Genomic DNA, 22,581 nt, shown 5'->3' with positions numbered 1-22,581 from the left:
CAAAGTTAGTAATGATAGTACCACTTACTTGTGGTAGTGCCGCTTAGGTCATATTGATATAAAATGCATGACAAAGCTCCATGCTGATCGATCTTTGGACTCACTCGATTTTGAATTGTTTGAGACATGTGAACCATGCCTATTGGTGTAAACGCATGAAGAAACTCCATGCTGATGGATCTTTGGACTAACCTGATTTTGAATCACTTGAGACATGCAGGCCATGCCAAATGGGCAAGATGACTGAATGCCTCGCTTTCCAGTGAGATGGAACGAGCAAGTGACTTATTGGAAATAATACATTTTGATGTATGATTTCCAATGAGTGCCGAAGCACGCAATGGATATCATTATATTCTTACTTCATAGATGATTTGAGTAGATACATGTGTATTTACTTGATGAATCACGAGTCTGAAATATTGAAAAGTTCAAGCAATTTCAGAGTGAAGTTGAAGATCATCGTGACAAGAGGATGAAATGTCTACGATGTGATCGTAGAGGTGAATATCTGAGTTGTGAGTTTGGTATACATTTAAGACACCATAGTGTGATGGTGTGTCCGAACGTCGTAGCCATACCCTATTGGATATGGTGCATACTATGATGTCTCTTATCGATTTGCCACTATCGTTTGGGGGTTATGCATTAGAGACAACCACATTCACTTTAAATAGAGCACCATATAATTCCGTTGAGATGACACCATATGATCTATGGTTTGGCAAGAAACCTAAGCTGACGTTTCTTAAAGTTTGGGGTTGCAATGCTAATGTCAAAGGGCTTCAGGCTGATAAGCTCGAACCCAAAGTGGCAAATGCATTTTCATAGGATACCCAAAGGAAACAATTGGGCATACCTCCTACCTCAGATCTGAAGGAAAAGTTTTTTGTTGCTAAGAACGGGTCATTTCTCGAGAAAAGTTTCTCTCGAAAGAATTGAGTGGGAGGATGGTGGAATTTGATGAGGTTATTGAACCATCACTTCAACTAGAGAGTAGTAGGGCGCATGAAGATGTTCCTGTGTCGCCTACACTAGCTCAATAGGAAACTAATGATGGTGATCATGAAGCTTCGGATCAAGTTACTACCAAACCTTGTAGGTAGACAAGGACACATACTGCTCCAGAGTGGTCAGGTAATCCTGTCTTGGAGGTCATGTTGTTGGACAACAATGAACCTATGAGCTATAGAGAAGTGATGGTGGGCCCAGATTCTAATGAATGGCTGGAGGCCATTGATGTCTACTACGCAACCTTCTCCTAGTAGACGTTTGATACATCTCCAACATATTTATAATTTTTTATGGTTCCATGCAATTATCTTATCAAACTTTGGTTGTTTTGTATGCCTTTTATATCTTTTTTGGGACTAACTGATTAACTCAGTGACAAGTGCCAGTTCCTGTTTTTTCCGTGTTTTTGAGCCTTTTCAGAGGAGTATCCAAAGTTGCCCACAATAAAATAAAAAAAGAGAAAAAAGAGGCACAAGAGCCCAAAAAAAGAGAAAAAGAGAGAAGGGACAATGCAACTATCTTTTCCACACTTGTGCTTCAATATAGCACCATGTTCTTCATGATTGAGAGCCTCTCGTTTTGTCACCACCATATACTAGTGGGAATCTTTATTATATAACTTGGCATGTATATTCCAATGATGGGCTTCCTCAAAATTGCTCTAGGTTTTCGTGAGCAAGCAAGTTGGATGCACACCCACTAGTTCTCCTTTTGAGCTTTCACATACTTATAGCTCTAGTGCATCCATTGTATGGCAATCCCTACTCATTCACATTGATATCTATTAATGGGCATCTTCATAGCCCTTTAATACGCCGAGTCAATGTGACCATCTCCTCCTTTTTGTCTCTCAACCACCACCACACTCTATTCCACCATAGTGCTATATCCATGGCTCGCGCTCATGTATTGCGTGATAGTTATAAAAAGTTTGAGAAATTAAGAGTGCAAAAACAATTACTTGGGCAATTCCTGGGTTGTGCATGATTTAAATTAGTTGTGTGGGGATGATGGAGCATAGCCAGACTATATGGTTTTGTAGGGATAACTTTCTTTGGCTTTGTTATTTCGAAAGTTCATGATTACCTTGCTAGTTTGCTTGAAGTATTATTGTTTTCATGTCAATAGAAAACTATTTTTTGAGTCTTACGGATTTGAACATTCATGTCACATGGAAGAATTTACAATGAACAACTATGCTAGGTAGCATTCCACATCAAAAAATCAGTCTTCTACTATTTCCCTACTCGAGGATGAGCAGGAGTTAAGCTTGGGGATGGTTGATACGTCTCCAACGTATCTATAATTTTTGATGGTTCCATGCAATTATATTGTCAAACTTTGGATGGTTTGTATGCCTTTTATATCTTTTTTGGGACTAACTTATTAACTCAGTGCCAAGTGCCAGTTCCTGCCTTTTCCGTGTTTTTGACCCTTTTCAGAGGAGGATTTTAAATGGTGTCCAAACAGAATAAAACTTCTGAAAAGATTTTTTCCGGAATAGAAGATACGCACGAGACGTGAGAACCAAGGCAGGGGCCACCAGGGGACCACACAAGCCCCCCAGGTGCGGCCAGGGGGGCCCGCGCCTAGCAGGCTTGTGGGCCCCGTGTGGCTTGTCTTCCCTACCTCTTCCGCCTATAAATTCCTAAAAATTCTAAAACTACGAGAGAGATCCACGAAAATACTTTTCCGCCGCCGCAAGCTTCTGTCTCCACAAGATCCCATCTGGGGCACGTTCTGGTGCCCTGCCGGAGGGGGGATTCGGATACGGAGGGCTTCTTCATCAACACCATGACCTCTCCGATGATGCGTGAGTAGTTCACCATAGACCTTCGGGTCCATAGCTAGTAGCTAGATGGCTTCTTATCTCTCTTGGATCTTCAATACAAAGTTCTCCATGATATTCATGGAGATCTATCCAATGTAATCTTCTTTTGCGGTTTGTTTGTCGAGATCCGATGAATTGTGGATTTATGATCAGATTATCTATGAATCTTATTTGACTTTCTTCTGATCTCTTATATGCATGATTTCATATCCTTGTAATTCTCTTCGAGTTGTGGGTTTTGTTTGGCCAACTTGATCTATGATTCTTGCAATGGGAGAAGTGCTTGGTTTTGGGTTCATACCGTACGGTGACCTCACCCAGTGACAGAAGGGGCAGCGAGGCACGCATCGTGTTGTTACCATCAAGGGTAAAAAGATGGGGTTTACATCATTGGTTTGAGTTTATACCTCTACATCATGTCATCTTGCTTAAGGCGTTACTCTGTTCATCATGATCTCAATACACTAGATGCATGTTGGATAGCGGTAGATGTGTGGAGTAATAGTAGTAGATGCAGAAAGTATCGGTCTACTTGTCTCGGACGTGATGCCTATATGTATGATCATTGCCTTAGGTATCGTCATGACTTTGCGCGGTTCTATCAATTGCTCGACAGTAATTTGTTCACCCACCGTAATATTTGCTATTTTGAGAGAAGCCTCTAGTGAACACTATGACCCCCGGGTCTACTTCACACCATATTTTCAGCCTTACACTTTTACTTCGTTGCACTTTCCTCCTTCAGATCTCACTTTGCAATCAATCTTGAAGGGATTGACAACCCCTTCATAGCGTTGGGTGCAAGATCTTTTGTGTTTGTGCAGGTACTTTGGACTTGACCTCGATTCTTCTACTGGATTGATACCTTGGTTCTCAAACTGAGGGAAATACTTACTGCTCCTCTGCTGCATCACCCTTTCCTCTTCAAGGGAAAAACCAACGCAAGCTCAAGAGGCAGCAGTTACCACCTAACTAGAGTCATCATGGACCGAGGCAGTAGCAATTTTCCCTCACGTGGGTGATCTAAGATTTATCAATCCTCAGGAGGCGTAGGATGAAGATGGTCTCTCTCAAGCAACCCTGCAACCAAATAACAAAGAGTCTCTTGGGTCCCCAACACACCCAATACAATGGTAAGTTGTATAGGTGCACTAGTTCGGCTAAGATATGGTGATACAAGTGCAATATGGATGGTAGATATAGGTTTTTGTAATCTGAAATTATAAAAACAGCAAGGTAACTAATAGTAAAAGTGAGCACGAATGGTATTGCAATGCGTGGAAACAAGGCCTAGGGTTCATACTTTCACGTGTGGAAGTTCTCTCAACAATGATAACATAATTGGATCATATAACTAGCCCTCAACATGCAAAAAAGAGTCACTCCAAAGTCATTAATAGCGGAGAACAAACGAAGAGATTATTGTCGGGTATGAAACCACCACAAAGTTATCCTTTCTGATCAATCTATTCAAGAGTCCGTAGTAAAATAACACGAAGCTATTCTTTCCGTTCGATCCATCATAGAGTTCGTACTAGAATAACACCTTAAGAAACATATCAACCAAGACCCTAATGTCACCTAGATACTCCATTGTCACCTCAAGTATCCGTGGGCATGATTATACGATATGTATCACATAATCTCACAATCATCTATTCAACCAACACATAGAACTTCAAAGAGTGCCCTAAAGTTTCTATCGGAGAGTCAAAACGTGTGCCAACCCTTATGCATAGGTTCCCGATGTCACGAAACCCGCAAGTTGATCACCAAAACATACATCAAGTACTCACATGAATATCCCATTGTCACCACAGATCGACATGTGCAAGACATACATCAAGTGTTCTTAAAGAGTCAATCCGATAAGATAACTTGAAAGGGGAAACTCAATTCATTACAAGAAGGGAGAGGGGGAAGAACATCATAGGATCCAACTATAGTAGCAAAGACCGTGGTACATTGGGATCATAACATCTCGAGAACACCAGAGAGAGAGATCAAACACATAGCTACTGGTACATACCCTCAGCCCCGAGGGAGAACTACTCCCTCCTCGTCATGGAGATCACCGGGATGATGAAGATGGCCACCGGAGATGGATTCCCCCTCCGACATGGTGCCGGAACGGGCTCCCGATTGGTTTTTGGTGGCTAGAGAGGCTTGCGGTGGCGGAACTCCCGATCTAGGTTTATTTCTGGAGGTTTCTGTATTTATAAGACCAGATGGCATCGAGAACAAGCCAGGGGGACCCACGAGGGAGTCACAAGCCCCCCCAGGCGCGCCGAGGGGGGGTGGGCGCGCCTCCCTGGCTCATGGCTTCCTTGGGACTCCTCTCTGGTATCTTTTTATTTTGCTATTTTTGATATTTTCCATAAAAAATCACGGCGAAAGTTTTATTCCGTTTGGACTCCGTTTGATATTCCTGTCTGAAAAAGGTCAAAAACAAGGAAAAAACAGGAATTGGCACTGGGCTCTAGGTCAATAGGTTAGTCCCAAAAATAATATAAAATAGCATATTCATGCATATAAAACATTCAAAGTTGATAATATAATAGCATGGAACGATAAAAAATTATAGATACGTTGGAGACGTATCAAGCATCCCCAAGCTTAATTCCTGCTCGTCCTCGAGTAGGTAAATGATAAAAACAGAATTTTTGATGTGGAATGCTACCTAACATTTATTGTGGCATGAATATTCAGATCCATATGATTCAAGACAAAAAGTTTAATGTTGACATACGAACAATAATACTTCAAGCATACTAACAAAGCAATCATGTCTTCTCAAAATAACATGGCCAAAGAGAGTTATCCCTACAATATCGTATAGTCTGGCTATGCTCCATCTTCCCCACACAACGTATTTAAATCATGTACAACCCCGGTATTAGTCAAGCAATTGTTTTCACACTTTTACTTTCTCAAACCTTTTCAACTTTCACGCAATACATGAGCGTGATCCATGGACATAACACTATAGGTGGAATAGAATATGGTGGTGGTTGTGAGGCAAAAAGGAGGAGATGGTCACATCAACTAGGCATATCAACGGGCTATGGAGATGCCCATCAATAGACATGCAAGATATGCACAAGAGCTATAAGTTTATGAAAGCTCAAAAAGAAACTAAGTGGGTGTGCATCCAACTCGCTTGCTCACGAAGACCTAGGGCAATTGAGGATGCCCATCATTGGAATATACAAGCCAAGTTCTATAACGAAAATTCCCACTAGTATATGAAAGTGACAATATATGAGACTCTCTATGATGAATATCATGGTGCTACTTTGAAGCACAAGTGTGGTAAAGGATAGTAGCATTGTCCCTTCTCTCTTTTTCTCTCTTTTTTTGTTTGGGATCTTTGGCCTCTTTTTTTCATTCATTTTTTGGTGGGCTCTTTGGCCTCTTTTATTTTCTTTTTATTTTAAGTCTGGAGTCTCATCCCAACTTGTGAGGGAATCATAGCTTCCATCCTTTCCTCACATGGGACAATGCTCTAATAATGATGATAATCACACTTTTATTTACTTACAACTCGATACTTAGAACAAAGATATGAGTCTATATGAATGCCTCCGACAGTGTACCGGGATGTGCAATGACTCATGAGTGACATGTACGAAAGGTAACAGTGGATTTGCCACAAATACGATCTCAACTACATGATCATGCAAATCAATATGACAATGATGATGCGTGTCATAATAAATGGAACGGTGGAAGTTGCATGGCAATATATCTCGGAATGGCTATGGAAATGCCATGATGGGTAGGTATGGTGGCTGTTTTGAGGAAGGTATATGATGGGTTTATGCACCGGCAAAAATTGCACGACACTAGAGAGGCTAGCAATGGTGGAAGGGTGAGAGTGCGTATATACCATGGACTCACATTAGTCAGAGAGAACTCACATACTTGTTGCGAAAGTTTTATTAGTAATCAAAACAAAGTGCTAGACGCATGCTCCTAGGGGAAGGGTTGGTCGGAGTTAACCATCGCGCGATCCCGACCGCCAGACAAAGCATGACAATCAATAAAAACATCATGCTCCGACTTCCTAGCATAGCAGTTCACCATACGTGCATGCTACGTGAATCACAAACTCTAACACAAGCATTTCTTACAATCCATAATTACTCACTAGCATGACTCTAATATCACCATCTTTATATCTCAAAACTATATGCAAAGAATCAAACTTCTCATAGTATTTGATGCACTCTATATGAAAGTTTTTATTATATCCCTCTTGGATGCCCATCATATTAGGACTAGATTCGTAACCTAAGCAAATTACCATGCTGTTTAAGACTCTCAAAATGATATAAGTGAAGCATGAGAGTAAAAGAAAAGCTACACCAAAAGATATAACTGAAAATCAATGAGTTGTTGAATAATTATTTGGCTATGTGAATACTCTCCCATCTAAGAATTTCAGATCCTAAGTACCTTATTCAAAAAAAAAACTTCAAGTATAGCACGAAACATGTGAAGAAGCAAAAACTTAGGTTCAACCGATACTAACCGATAATTGTTGTAGAAGAAAGATGGGATGCCAACCAGGGCATCCCCAAGCTTAGACGCTTGAGACTTCTTGAAATATGGATTGGGGATGACTTGGGCATCCCCAACATTGAGCTTTTTGTGTCTCCATAATTCCTCTCACATGACTGTTTCCGAAATCTTAAAAACTTCATCTACACAAAACTCAACAAGAACTCGTGAGATATGTTAGTATAAATCAATGCAAAACTTTATCATCTTGTACTGTAGCAAATCACTAAAATCATTATTTGACATTGCATACTAAGTGCCTCTGCATATTTAAAACTCCCATCCTCAAATGGAATCATTAAACAAGCAAACATATGCGAACAATGCAAACATAACAGCAATCTGCCCAAACAGAACAGTCTGTGAATAATGCAGCAAGATCCATAATTAACTCCAAAACATCTGAAACAATTCCACGCTGTAGAGAATTTATAAGAGCATACTTTGTCCAAATTTCAAGTTATTCTGACATACAGAAAATTCTAGGGAATTTTTGCACTACAAGCAAACTTTCTGTTTTGGAACAGCAACTCCTAAACTTGCAAATTAAGCATGGTAAAGGCTATCCTTGACATTTTTATTGAACTAAATGATGCAAAACATTAATATAAATAACAGAAAGCAAGTACTAATAAAAGAAAATGACGCTCCAAGCAAAACACATATCATGTGGTGAATAAAAGTATAGCCCCAAGTAAAGTTACCGATGGATTGAAGACGAAAGAGGGGATGCCTTCCCGGAGCATCCCCAAGCTTAGGCTTTTTGGTATCCTTGAATATGGCTTGGGATGCCTTGGGAATCCCCAAACTTAGGCTCTTGCCACTCCTTGTTCCTTTTTCCATCCGAACTTTACCCAAAACTTGAAAACTTCACAACAGAAAACTTAACGGAACTTCGTGAGATGGGTTAGTATAATGAAGACAAATCATTCATTTTGGTACTGTCAAGACAAGATTCATAAATGTTCCCACACAATGCATACTGTATCTTATCATTTCCACAATTTATATCACTTAATATAATCTATGGAAACACTAAAATAAGCAAACTATGCATTGAAAACAGAATCTGTCAAGAACAGAATAGTCTGTAATGGTCTGAACGATAACCACACTTCTGCACCTCCAATAGTTCTGAAACAATTATGAAAATTAAGGAAATTTGTATATAAATCAGAAGAAAAAAGAATAAACCTAAAATCACTCTCTGGATAGAAATTATAAATGATTTCGCGAGCGCAAAGTTTCTGTCTTTTTCAGCATGATCAAACAACTATCACCCAAACTAATCATAACGGCTTTACTTGACACTTTATTGAAATAAAAGCTATAAAACATGATTAATACAGTAGCTTAATCATGTGAACACACAAAAACAGTAAGGATACATATTGGGTTGTCTCCCAACAAGCACTTTTCTTTAATGCATTTCAAGCTAGGCATGATGATTTCAATGATGCTCACATAGAAGATAAGAATTGAAACATAACGGGAGCATCATGAAGCATATGACAAACACATTTAAGTCTAACCCACTTCCTATGCATAGGTATTTTTTGAACAAACAACTTATTGGAGCAAGAATCATCTAGCATAGGAAGGAAAAACGAGCATAGCTTCAAAAATTTCAACACATAGAGGGGAAACTTGATATTATTGCAATACGTAGAAGCATATGATCCTCTCTCATAATAATTTTTAGTAGAATCATGAATGAATTCAACAATATAACCAGCACCTACAGCATTTTTTTCATGATCTACAAGCATAGAAATTTTACTACTCTCCACAATAGCAAATTTATTCTCATGATTAATAGTGGGAGTATCGTAAAAGAGTTGAACACTACGAATTGTTTCCACATTAAAAGAGTAATGTTCGGTAAAAGGGTACTCATAATTGTGAAAAGTTTTATCATCTTTCTTCTTTATAGCATAAGTATCATCACAATAATCACCATAAATAGGGGCATGCTTTCATCATAATAAATTTGATCATTCAAAGTGGGGGAACTAAAAAGATCATCTTCATCAAACATAGCATCCCCAAGCTTGTGGCTTTGCATATCATTAGCATCATGGGTATTCAAAGAATTCATACTAAAAACATTGCAATCATGCTCATCATTCACCTATTTTATGACAAGCATTCTATGTAATTCTTCTTTTAGCACTTGAGCACAATTTTCATTTCCATCATTTTCACGAAAGACATTAAAAAGATGAAGCATATGAGGTAACCTTAATTCCATTTTCTTTTTGTAGTTTTCTATTAATAAAATAAACTAGTGATAAAACAAGAAACTAAAAGATTAAATTTCAGGATCTAAAGATATAGCTTCAAGTGCTAACCTCCCCGGCAATGGCGCCAGAAAAGAGCTTGATGTCTACTACACAACCTTCTCCTTGTAGACGTTGTTGGGCCTCCAAGTGCAGAGGTTTGTAGGACAGTAGCAATTTTCCCTCAAGTGGGTGACCTAAGGTTTATCAATCCGCATGAGGCGTAGGATGAAGATGGTCTCTTTCAAGCAACCCTGCAACCTAATAACAAAGAGTCTCTTGTGTCCCCAACACACCCAATACAATGGTAAGTTGTATAGGTGCACTAGTTCGGCGAAGAGATGGTGATACAAGTGCAATATGGATGGTAGATATAGGTTTTTGCAATCTGAAATTATAAAAACAGCAAGGTAACTAATAGTAAAAGTGAGCACGAACGGTATTGCAATGCATGGAAACAAGGCCTAGGGTTCATACTTTCACTAGTGGAAGTTCTCTCAACAATGATAACATAATTGGATCATATAACTAGCCCTCAACATGCAACAAAGAGTCACTCCAAAGTCATTAATAGCGGAGAACAAACGAAGAGATTATTGTCGGGTATGAAACCACCACAAAGTTATTCTTTCTGATCAATCTATTCAAGAGTCCGTAGTAAAATAACATGAAGCTATTCTTTCCGTTTGATCCATCATAGAGTTAGAATAACACCTTAAGACACATATCAGCCAAGACTCTAATGTCACCTAGATACTCCATTGTCACCTCAAGTATCCGTGGGCATGATTATACGATATGTATCACACAATCTCAGAATCATCTATTCAACCAACACATAGAACTTCAAAGAGTGCCCCAAAGTTTCTACCGGAGAGTCAAAACATGTGCCATCTCATATGCATAGGTTCCCGATGTCACGGAACCCACAAGTTGATTACCAAAACATACATCAAGTACTCACATGAATATCCCATTGTCACCACAGATAGACACGTGCAAGACATACATCAAGTGTTCTTAAAGACTCAATCCGATAAGATAACTTCAAAGGGGAAACTCAATTCATTACAAGAAGGGAGAGGGGGAAGAACATCATAGGATCCAACTATAGTAGAATAGACCGCGGTAAATCGAGATCATGAGATCTCAAGAACACGAGAGAGAGAGAGAGAGAGATCAAACACATAGCTATTGCTACATACCCTCAGCCCCGAGGGATAACTACTCCCTCCTCGTCATGGAGATTGCCGGGATGATGAAGATGGCCACCGGAGATGGATTCCTCCTCCGGCAGGGTGCCGGAACAGGCTCCCGATTGGTTTTTGGTGGCTACAGAGGCTTGCGGCGGCGGAACTCCCGATATAGGTTTATTTCTGGAGGTTTCTGTATTTATAATACCAGATGGCATCGAGAACAAGTCATGGGGACCCACGAGGGAGTCACGAGCCCCCCAGGCGCGCCTAGGGGGGTGGGCGTGCCTCCCTGGATCGTGGCTTCCTCGGGACTCCTCTCCGGTATCTTTTTCTTCTGGTATTTTTGATATTTTCCATAAAAAATCACGGTGAAAGTTTTATTCCGTTTGGACTCCGTTTGTCATTCCTATCTGAAAAAGGTCAAAAACAAGGAAAAAACATGAACTGGCACTGGGCTCTAGGTCAATAGGTTAGTCCCAAAAATAATATAAAATAGCATATTCATGCATATAAAACATCCAAAGTTGATAATATAATAGCATGGAACGATCAAAAATTATAGATACATTGGAGACGTATCAGCCATGAAATCCAAGAAAGGATCCATGTATGAAAACAAAGTGTGGACTTTGGAAGAACTATTTGATGGTCATAAGGCTATTAAGTACAAATGGATCTTTAAAAGGAAGACATACGATGATGGTAAATGTCACCATTTAGAAAGCTCGACTTGTCGCAAAGAGATTTTCGACAATTTCAAGGAGTTGACTACGATGAGACTTTCTCACCCATAGTGATGCTAAAGTTTGTTGGAATTATGTTAGCACTTGCTGCATTTTTTCGATTATGAAATCTGGCATATGGATGTCAAAACATTATGTCTTGACGGTTTCCTTGAGGCAAGGTTGTATGTGATACAACCATAAGGTTTTGTCGATCCTAAGAATCCTAACAAGTATGCAAGCTCCAGCAATCCTTCTATGGACTGGAGCAAGCATCTCGGAGTTGGAATATACACTTTGATGAGATGATCAAAGCTGTTTGGGTTTCTACAAAGTTTATGAGAAACTTGTATTTACAAGAAAGTGAGTGGGAGCACTATAGAATTTCTAATAAGTATATGTGGTTGACATATTACTGACCAGAAATGATGTAGAATTTCTAGAAAGCAAATAGGGTTGTTTGAAAGGAGTTTTTCCAGGAAACTTGGATTGAGCTACTTGAACATTGGACATCAAGATCTATAGAAAAAAGGCATTACTCCATTTGTCATGAACTTAATACGTAGAGAGGCAAGCATAGAAGCGCTCTTGAAGTTGAGTAATAGTAGTAGGTGCAAGCCGGAGTCGGCTTATTTGCTTCTGAATGTGATGCCTATATACACACGATCATTTTCATGAACATAGCATAACTATCCACTTTTTTGTCTATTGCCAAATAGTAATTTGTTTACCCACCGTATGTTACTTTCATGAGATATGCCATTAGGAACACTGTGCCCCCAGGTCTATTCACTTATATATTTACAAAAAATATCTTTACCTTGCTGCCTTTTTTTGTCTTTTATTTTATTTTGCAATTTAAAATTATCTACACACCTCACTTGCTCGCAAGTAACGAGATCAAGGGGATTGACAACCCTCTTGCCTACGTTGGGTGAAAGTTGGTTGCTCTTTTTTGTGCAGCCGCTAAATACCGTTGATGATTGATATTTCAATTGGTTCGATAAACCTTTATTTATTAACTGAGTGAAATACTTACCATATTGTGCTGCAATTACCCGTTCCTCTTCATGGAAAACCCAACGCAGATCACAAGTATCACGAAGCAACAGTTACAGATACTTTTTTACTAAAAAATAAACTTTGCAAAGGAAAGGTTTGCATAGGACCTTTATGAGTGGTTTGATGTCCTTACTGTTCCCTGCTGCACGTCTGCGCCTTTGCTCTCGAGGGGGACGTGCTCCGTTAGAGGAGATAGTGACCGGCGAGCAAACCTTTGAGAGTGGGTCTTGAGAGGTGGTTGTAATATGTTAGCTTGATGCTGGGCAGGTCCTAGATGGTATGTACTATTTCTCGAAGATGTGTTTGATAGTAGCTCGGTCAAGCCGAACACTTGGTCCTTCGGTAGTCGGTCCCCACAGTTGCCTATGGTATTTTGGGCGCGAAATTGTGCCTTTAAGGCAAGTACTTTGCGGCTAGCGGGGCCATGTTGTGGGGAGCGTGTTCCTATATATGTTGAGTGTGGGAAGACTCCGGAAGCTGAGGCAGGGCTCAGTCTCGCTTGCTCGCTACTCGTGCCTTGACGATGGACTAGGACTTTGGTGCCTCATTGCCGACCTTGATTTCGGCTGCCAGTGCCGCTATATGTTCCTTAGTTCAGAGTGAGAGCTTTGTGTTGCCATTGATAGTGATCACACCCTTGTGTGCACACATTTTAAGCTTCGTATATGCATAATGGGGGACGACGTTGAAGCGAGCAAAAGTTGTATGGCCGAGAAATGTGTGATAGCCTCTGCGAAAAGGGATGATGTTGAAGATCAAGTCTTCACTATGGAAGTTGTCCGGCGAGTCGAACACTACTTCCAGAGTTAAGGTGCCCGAGCACCGGGCTTCGAGACCTAGAATTACTCTTGTGAAGCTGGTGTTTGTGGGTTTGATCATTGTTGGATCGATGCCCATTTTTCTTACTCTATGTGAGTAAATCAGATTGAGGCTACTGCCTCGGTCCATGATGACTCTAGTTAGGTGGTAACTACTGCCTCTTGAGCTTGCGTTGGTTTTCCCTTGAAGAGGAAAGGGTCATGCAGCACAGGAGCAGTAAGTATTTCCCTCAGTTTGAGAACCAAGGTATCAATCCAGTAGGAGAATCAAGCCAAGTGTCCAGAGTACCTGCGCAAACACAAACGAGCTTGCACCCAACGCTACAAAGGGTTTGTCAATCCCTTCAAGATTGATTGCAAAGTGAGATCTGAAAGTGGAAAGTGCAACGAAGTAAAAGTGTAAGGCTGAAAATATGATGTGAAGTAGACCCGGGGGCCATAGTGTTCACTAGAGGCTTTTTTCAAAATAGCAAATATAACGATGGGTGAACAAATTACTGTCGAGCAATTGATAGAACCGCGCGAAGTCATGATGATATCTAAGGCAATGATCATACATATAGGCATCACGTCCGAGACAAGTAGACCGATACTTTCTGCATCTGCTACTATTACTCCACACATCGACCGCTATCCAGCATGCATCTAGTGTATTGAGTTCATGACGAACACAGTAACGCCTTAAGCAAGATGACATGATGTAGAGGGATAAACTCAAACCAATGATGTAAACCCCATCTTTTTACCCTTGATGGCAACAACATGATGCGTGCCTCGCTGCCCCTTCTATCACTCGGAGAGGTCACCGCATGGTATGAACCCAAAACCAAGCACTTCTCCCATTGCAAGAATGATAGATCAAGTTGGCCAAACAAAACCCACAACTCAAAGAGAATTACAAGGATATGAAATCATGCTTATAAGAGATCAGAAGAAACTCAAATAAGATTCATAGATAATCTGATCATAAATCCACAATTCATCGGATCTCGACAAACACACTGCAAAATAAGATTACATCGGATAGATCTCCATGAAGATCATGGAGAACCATGTATTGAAGATCCAAGAGAGAGAAGAAGCCATCTAGCTACTAGTTATGGACCCAAAGGTCTATGGTGAACTACTCACGCAACATCGGAGAGGTCATGGTGTTGATGAAGAAGCCCTCCGTATCCGAATGCCCCCTCCGGCAGGGCACCAGAACGTGCCCTAGATGGGATCTTGCAGAGACAGAAGCTTGCGGCGGCAGAAAAGTATTTTCGTGGATCTCTCTCGTAGTTTTGGATTTTTCAGGAATTTATAGGCGGAAGAGGTAGGGAAGACGAGCCACACGGGGCCCACAAGCCTGCTAGGTGCGCCCCCTGGCCACGCCTAGGGGGCTTGTGGAGTCCCTTGGTGGACTCTGCCTTGGTTCTCACGTCCCGTGCGTATCTTCTGTTCCGGAAAAAATCTTTTTGGAAGTTTTATTCGGTTTGGACACAGTTGAAAATTCTCCTCTGAAAGGGGTCAAAAATACGGAAAAAACAGGAACTGGCACTTGGCACTGAGTTATTAAGTTAGTCCCAAACAAGATATAAAAGGCATACAAAACATCCAAAGTTTAACAAGATAATAGCATGGAACCATAAAAAATTATAGATATGTTGGAGACGCATCAAGCATCCCCAAGCTTAACTCCTGCTCGTCCTCGAGTAGGGAAGTGATAAAGACTGAATTTTTGATGTGCAATGCTACCTAGCATACTTGTCCTTTGTAACTTCTTTCATGTGACATGAATGTTCAGATCCGTAAGATTCAAAACAATAGTTTTCTATTGACATGAAAACAATAATACTTCAAGCAAACTAGCAAGGTAATCATGAACTTTCGAAATAACAAGGCCAAAGAAAGTTAACCCTACAAAATCATATAGTCTGGCTATGCTCCATCATTCTCACACATCTAATTTAAATCATGCACAACCCCAGTGTTGGCCAAGTAATTGTTTTCTCACTCTTACTTTCTCAAATCTTTTTCAACTCTCACGCAATACATGAGCGTGAGTCATGGATATAACACTATGGTGGAATAGAGTGTGGTGGAGGTTGTGAGACAAAAAGGAGGAGATGGTCACATTGACTCGGCGTATCAAAGGACTATGGAGATGCCCATTAATAGATATCAATGTGAATGAGTAGGGATTGCCATACAAAGGATGCACTAGAGCTATAAGTATGTCAAAGATCAAAAGGAGAACTAGTGGGTGTGCATCCAACTTGCTTGCCCACGAAGACCTAGGGAAATTTTGAGGAAGCCCATCATTGGAATATACAAGCCAAGTTATATAATAAAGATTCCCACTAGTATACAATGGTGACAAAACGAGCGGCTCTCAATCATGAAGAACATGGTGCTTATTATGAAGCACAAGTGTGGAAAGAGATAGTAGCATTGTACCTTCTCTCTTTTTCTCTCTTTTTTTGTTTGGGCTCTTTGGCCTCTTTCCATATCTCTTTTTTTGTGTGGGCAACTTTGGCCTCTTTTTTTTTCTCACATGGGACAATGCTCTAACAATGATGATTATCACACTTTTTATTTACTCACAGCTCAAAGCTTAGAACGATGATGACTCTTATAGGAAATGCCTCCGGTAGTGTACCGGGATGTGGAACGATCTAGCTTGGTGTATGACGCCGAAACATCTCGCTAGCTATCTTACGATCATGCAATGGCAATATGAGAGTGACGGCACAAGTCATGAGACGGAATGGTGGGAGTTGCATGGCAATATATCTCGGAATGGCTATGAAAATGCCATAGTAGGTAGGTATGGTGGCTGTTTTGAGGAAGGCTAGAGATGCTAGCTAAGGTGGAAGGTGAAAGTTCATCTATACCATGGACTCACATTAGTCATGAAGAACTCACATACTTGTTGCGAAAGTTTTTATTAGTAAACGAAACAAAGTGCTAAACGCATACTCCTAGGGGAAGGGTTGGTAGGTGTTAACCATCGCATGATCCCGACCGCAACACAAAGGATGACAATCAATAGATCAATTATGCTCCGACTTCCTAACATAGCGGTTCACCATACGTCCATGTTACGGGAATCACTAACTTCAACACAAGTATTTCTAGATTCACGACACCCTACTAACATAACTAATATCACCAAATCCAAGTCTCAAAACTAATTGAGAGGAATCAAACTTCTGTTTCTACTCAATGCACATGAAGATGGAAGTTTTATTGTATACTCTTTGGGTACCTATCACCTTTGGTACTACTTTCATAGCACAAGCCAACTACCAAGTTATGCACCCCCATGCTCTAAAACATCTAAGTGAAGCACATAGAGCAAAATTGTCTAGCTCAAAAGATATAAGTGAAGCACAATGAGTATTCTAGCAAATTCACGATGAGTGCATGTATCTCTCAAAAGGTGTGCAGCAAGGATGATTGTGACACAACAAAAATAAAAGACTCCTACGATACAAGACGCTCCAAGCAAAACACATATCATGTGGTGAATAAAAATATAGCTCCAAGTAATGTTACCGATGGACTGAAGACGAAAGAGGGGATGCCTTCCCGGGGCATCCCCAAGCTTAGGCTTTTTGGTGTCCATGAATTTATCTTGGGATGCCTTGGGCATCCCCAAGCTTGAGCTCTTTCCAGTCTTTATCCCTTTGTCCATGAGAACATCACCCAAAACTTGAAAACTTCACAACACAAAACTTAAACAGAAACTCGTGATATCATTAGCACAAGAAAACAAACTACCACCTCTTTAGGTACTGTATAAATCTTGATTTCTATTTATATTGGTGCTATATTATCGTATTCTCACTTTTCCATGGCTAGTACCCCCCGATACTATCCATAGTTTCATCAAAACAAGCAACTAACACAACAAAAACATAATCTGTCAAAAACAGACGAGTCTGTAGAAATCTGTATACTTCGTGTACTTGTGCTACCTAAAAAATTCTGACAAATTACGACAGCCTGAGAAAAAGGCATATCAATCAGCAGAAAAAAGAATCAACTCAAAAGCTCTTTCTGAATAAAAAATAAAAATAATTTGGTTAGCGAAAAGTTTCTGTCTTTTTCCAGCAGGATCAAACAACCAACACCAAACTAATCATAAAGGTTTTGCTTGGCTCAAACACAAAAAGAAACACCGAAAACACAATCATAACCGAATTATGATGGTGTGGACACAACAAAACAGAAAGAAAAAGATAAATTCATTGGGTTGCCTCCCAACGAGCGCTATTGCTTAACGCCCTTAGCTAGGCATAAGGCGATAAAATCACGTATCGTTGTCTTTGGTGCTCAAACCATAAGTAGGGTGATCACTCATCATCTTAAGGTCTTCATCTCTCTTACTAGATGGTTCACCACTATTTTTAGGAACAAAAACAGACTTGGTGGCCTTATTGTGGGCAAAATTTGGAGTGTTTTGCACAGCGGCAAAAGCGGAACCCAAGTTGGTTATAACATCCTCCAGTTTGCCAATCCTAGCGGAATCATGACCTAGTTTTTCGTTAACTGTGGGTTCCTTCTCCTTTAAATTTTTCAAAGCCATTCCCACCTTGGATCCGTAGTGAGTGATTTGATTGTGGATATTTTTATCCAAATTCTCAATGAGTTCGATCGTAGCAACTTTATTTTCAATGATATCCAGCCTACGCATCACATGTTCCAGAGTTAAGGTAGTTCCATTAACCATGAGTGGGGGTGAGCCTACCAAATTTATTAAAGCTCCGTAAGAATCAACGGTATGGCTACCCAAGAAATTTCCGCCTACGATGGTGTCAAGAACATACCTATTCCAAGGGGAAGTACCCACACAAAAGCTGCGAAGCAGGACGGTAGTAGATTGCTTACGAGTAGATCTACTCTGAGCATTGCAAATCCTATACCAAGCATCCTTTAAGTTTTCTTCCTCATTTTGTTTGAAATTGAGAACTTCGTTCTCGGGAGTATCGTTCGAAGCGGTGGGTCTAGCCATGAGGACAGGTAGACTATCCCACACAAGCGAACAGGAAGCAAGCGAGAGAAAAGGGCGAACGAAAAAGGCAAATATTTTTGTAATTTTTGTTTTTCAGAAGTGGGGGAGAGGAAAACGAGAGGCAAAAAAGTAAATGGAAGAGATGAGTTTACTACACTTACTTGGATGAGATTCACCTAGAACTTGATCCTCCCCGGCAACGGCGCCAGAAATCGGCAGGTTGACGGGAGACTATTTTTGGCTTGATCCTCCCCGGCAACGGTGCCAGAAATCCTTCTGCTGCCTCTTGAGCTTGCATTGGTTTTCCCTTGAATAGGAAAGGGTGATGCAGCACAGGAGCAGTAAGTATTTCCCTCAGTTTGAGAACCAAGGTATCAATCCAGTAGGAGAATCAAGCCAAGTGTCCAGAGTACCTGCACAAACACAAACGAGCTTGCACCCAACGCTATAAAGGGGTTGTCAATCCCTTCAAGATTGATTGCAAAGTGAGATCTGAAGGCGGAAAGTGCAACGAAGTAAAAGTGTAAGGCTGAAAATATGATGTGAAGTAGACCCCGGGGCCATAGTGTTCACTAGAGGCTTCTCTCAAAATAGCAAATATTACGATGGGTGAACAAATTACTGTCGAGCAATTGATAGAACCGCGCAAAGTCATGACGATATCTAAGGCAATGATCATACATATAGGCATCACGTCCGAGACAAGTAGACCGGTACTTTCTGCATCTACTACTATTACTCCACACATCGACCGCTATCCAGCATGCATCTAGTGTATTGAGTTCATGACGAACAGAGTAACGCCTTAAGCAAGATGACATGATGTAGAGGGATAAACTCAAACCAATGATGTAAACCCCATCTTTTTACCCTTGATGGCAACAACACGATGCGTGCCTCGCTGCCCCTTCTGTCACTGGGAGAGGTCACCGCACGGTATGATCCCAAAACCAAGCACTTCTCCCATTGCAAGAATCATAGATCAAGTTGGCCAAACAAAACCCACAACTCGAAGAGAATTACAAGGATATGAAATCATGCATATAAGAGATCAGAAGAAACTCAAATAAGATTCGTAGATAATCTGATCATAAATCCACAATTCATCGGATCTTGACAAACACACTGCAAAAGAAGATTACATCGGATAGATCTCCATGAATATCATGGAGAACTTTGTATTGAAGATCCAAGAGAGAGAAGAAGTCATCTAGCTACTAGCTATGGACCCGAAGGTCTATGGTGAACTACTCATGCATCATCGGAGAGGTCATGGTGTTTATGAAGAAGCCCTCTGTATCCGAATCCCCCCTCCGGCAGGGCACCAGAACGTGCCCCAGATGGGATCTTGCGGAGATAGAAGCTTGCGGCGGCGGAAAAGTATTTTCGTGGATCTCTCTCGTAGTTTTGGATTTTTTGGGAATTTATAGGCGGAAGAGGTAGGGCAGACGAGCCACAGGTGGCCCACAAGCCTGCTAGGCGTGGCCACCTTGGTTCTCACGTCCCCTGCGTATCTTCTATTCCGGAAAAAATATTTTCAGAAGTTTTATTCCGTTTGGACACCGTTTAAAATTCTCCTCTCAAAGGGGTCAAAACACGGAAAAAACAGGAAGTGGCACTTGGCACTGAGTTAATAAGTTAGTGCCAAAAAAGATATAAAAGGCATACAAAACATCCAAAGTTTGACAATATAATAGCATGGAACCATAAAAAATTATAGATACGTTGGAGAAGTATCAGTAACCATCGATAATGTGGTCAACTACTAGGGTCGCTGACCCTCCATGACGAATACTGGTTGGGTGGTCCGTAGGTCGAAGGTGATCGGGCATGCTGACCACGGATTGAATTTCAGGGCTAAGTTCTCTATGGCGTAGATGTCCTGAAGCACATGCTTCATCTCCTTCTTTGCTATGTGTGTGACATCGATCATCTTCATAGTTTTTACCTCGGGAGGGAATTGCTTTCGGCCTCCATTGGTCGGACGACGAGGCTCGTCATCATCCTTGATGCGGGGGCAATTGCCGTGGTTCTCGGCTGTGAGTTTGCTGGCCTCTTTGATCACCCAACAGTTAAGATTGGTATGTGTGGTGGGCTTGTCTCGGGTACCGTGGAACTGGCTGGGCCTATCCAGGATTTTGTCTAGCGCGATAGGTCCATCCCGATTCCCTTTAGAGGGCTTCTTTCGCGGTCCTCACTTTGAGCTACTGAATCTGGCATTTACTGTTGTATCCTCGTCATCGCTTCTATTGTGTCGATGCTTGTTCTTGTTGCATCGTGGTTTCCTGTTTCCATCCCTAACTTCATAGGTGGCGGTATTTTTTGGGTTGTTGCTTCGACGAGCTGACCAACTGTCCTCGCCCGCGCAAAAGAGGGTCATAAGTGAGGTAAGGATCGACATTGTTCTCGGCTTGTCTTGGCCGAGATGACTAATATGTCTCCAACGTATCTATAATTTATATTATTCCATGCTTATATATTATCACCCTAGAATACTTTTGGGATATTTATTTACCATTTTATATTATTTTTGAGCACAAATCAATTAACCCAGCGCCCAGTGCGAGTTGTTGTTTTCTCCGTGTTTTTCATTTCTCTGGTTTTCCATACCAAATGCAGTCCAATTGCCCTCAAACATTTTTGTGACTTTCTCTGGACCAAAAGAAGACCAACGGGCATGGGAAGAAGGCTGGAGGCCTCACGAGGGGCCCACAAGCCAACAGGGCGTGGCCTGGTGGGTGCACTCTCATAGCTTGTGCCTCCCTCATGGCCCTCCTGACTTCGTTCTTTGGCTTTAAATTCTCATCTACCATAAAACACCACACGGAGTCCCAAAACACTTTTACGCCGCCGCAAGTCTCTGTTCTGACGGGAGGCCGTCTAGAGCTCCATTCCATCTAGGCCTCTTCATCGACCTTGATTCCCTCGCGATAATGTGTGAGTAGTTCACCACATACCTACGGGTCCATGGCTAGTACCTCGATATGAATCTCTCTCTCTCTTTGATCTTCAATACAATGATCATCGCATCTTCACTTATGGGTTTATGTTCACACCATTCATGATAAATATTTGATCTTCAATACAATTGTGGGTTTATGTTCAGACCATTCATGATAAATATTTGAGTCTCCTCTGAATAATTATATGATTCTTATGTGCATGGTTTTGCTAGCTTCGTAATTCTCTTCGATCTATTGAAATAGTTTGCCCAACTAGATCGATATTTTTGTGGTAGGTTCAACCTGGCGTATTTCTATATCCTAGTGATAGAAGGGGACAAGATGCGTCTTTGTGTTTCTACTACTGAAGATAAAACAATGGGATTTATTCATATTGCTTGAGTTTACTTTGTCTACATCATGTCATTGTTCTCCATGCATTACCTTGTTTTACTTAATACTCTAGATGCATGCTAGATATCGGCCGATCAGTGGAGTTATAGTAAGAGGTGCAGGCAGGACTCGGTCTATTTGTTTATGGACGTGATGCCTATATAAACATGACCATTGCCCTGAATATTGCATAACTATCCGCTTTTCTGTCACTTGCCCAACAAAAATTTATTCACCCACTGTATGATATTTTTCATGAGGGGTGCCATTAGGATAAGTTATGGCCCCCGGGTCTATTCACAACATATTGATAAAACCTACATTACCTTGCTGCCATTTACTTATTTTTATTTTATCTTCCTATCTACAATTATATACACACTTCACTTTCTTGCAAATAACAAGACAAGAGGATTGGCAACCCTCTTGCCCGCGTTGGGTGCAAGTTGTTTTTCTTTTGTGTGCAGCCGCTGAAGACGGTTGTGGTTGATATTCCTATTGGTTCGATAAACCTTGGTTTCATAACTAAGGGAAATACTTACCAACATTGTGGTGCGATAACCCGTTCCTCTTCATGGAAAACCCAACGCAGATCACATGTATGAGGAAGGATTTCTAGCACCGTTGGTGGGGAATATCATCACCAACTACCAAGTAACTCCACACAAAATTTCATTCACTTGTTGCTCTTTTTATTTTCTGGTTTATTTAGTTCATCTCATAAAAATACAAAAATATTTACCTTTGCTTGTTTAACTTGTC

This window comes from Hordeum vulgare, chromosome 1H (genome assembly GCF_904849725.1).
Source record: "Hordeum vulgare subsp. vulgare chromosome 1H, MorexV3_pseudomolecules_assembly, whole genome shotgun sequence".
Classification (NCBI taxonomy): domain Eukaryota; kingdom Viridiplantae; phylum Streptophyta; class Magnoliopsida; order Poales; family Poaceae; genus Hordeum; species Hordeum vulgare.
The sequence above is the reverse complement of the archived record's forward strand: the minus strand, read 5'-3'. Positions refer to the sequence as shown.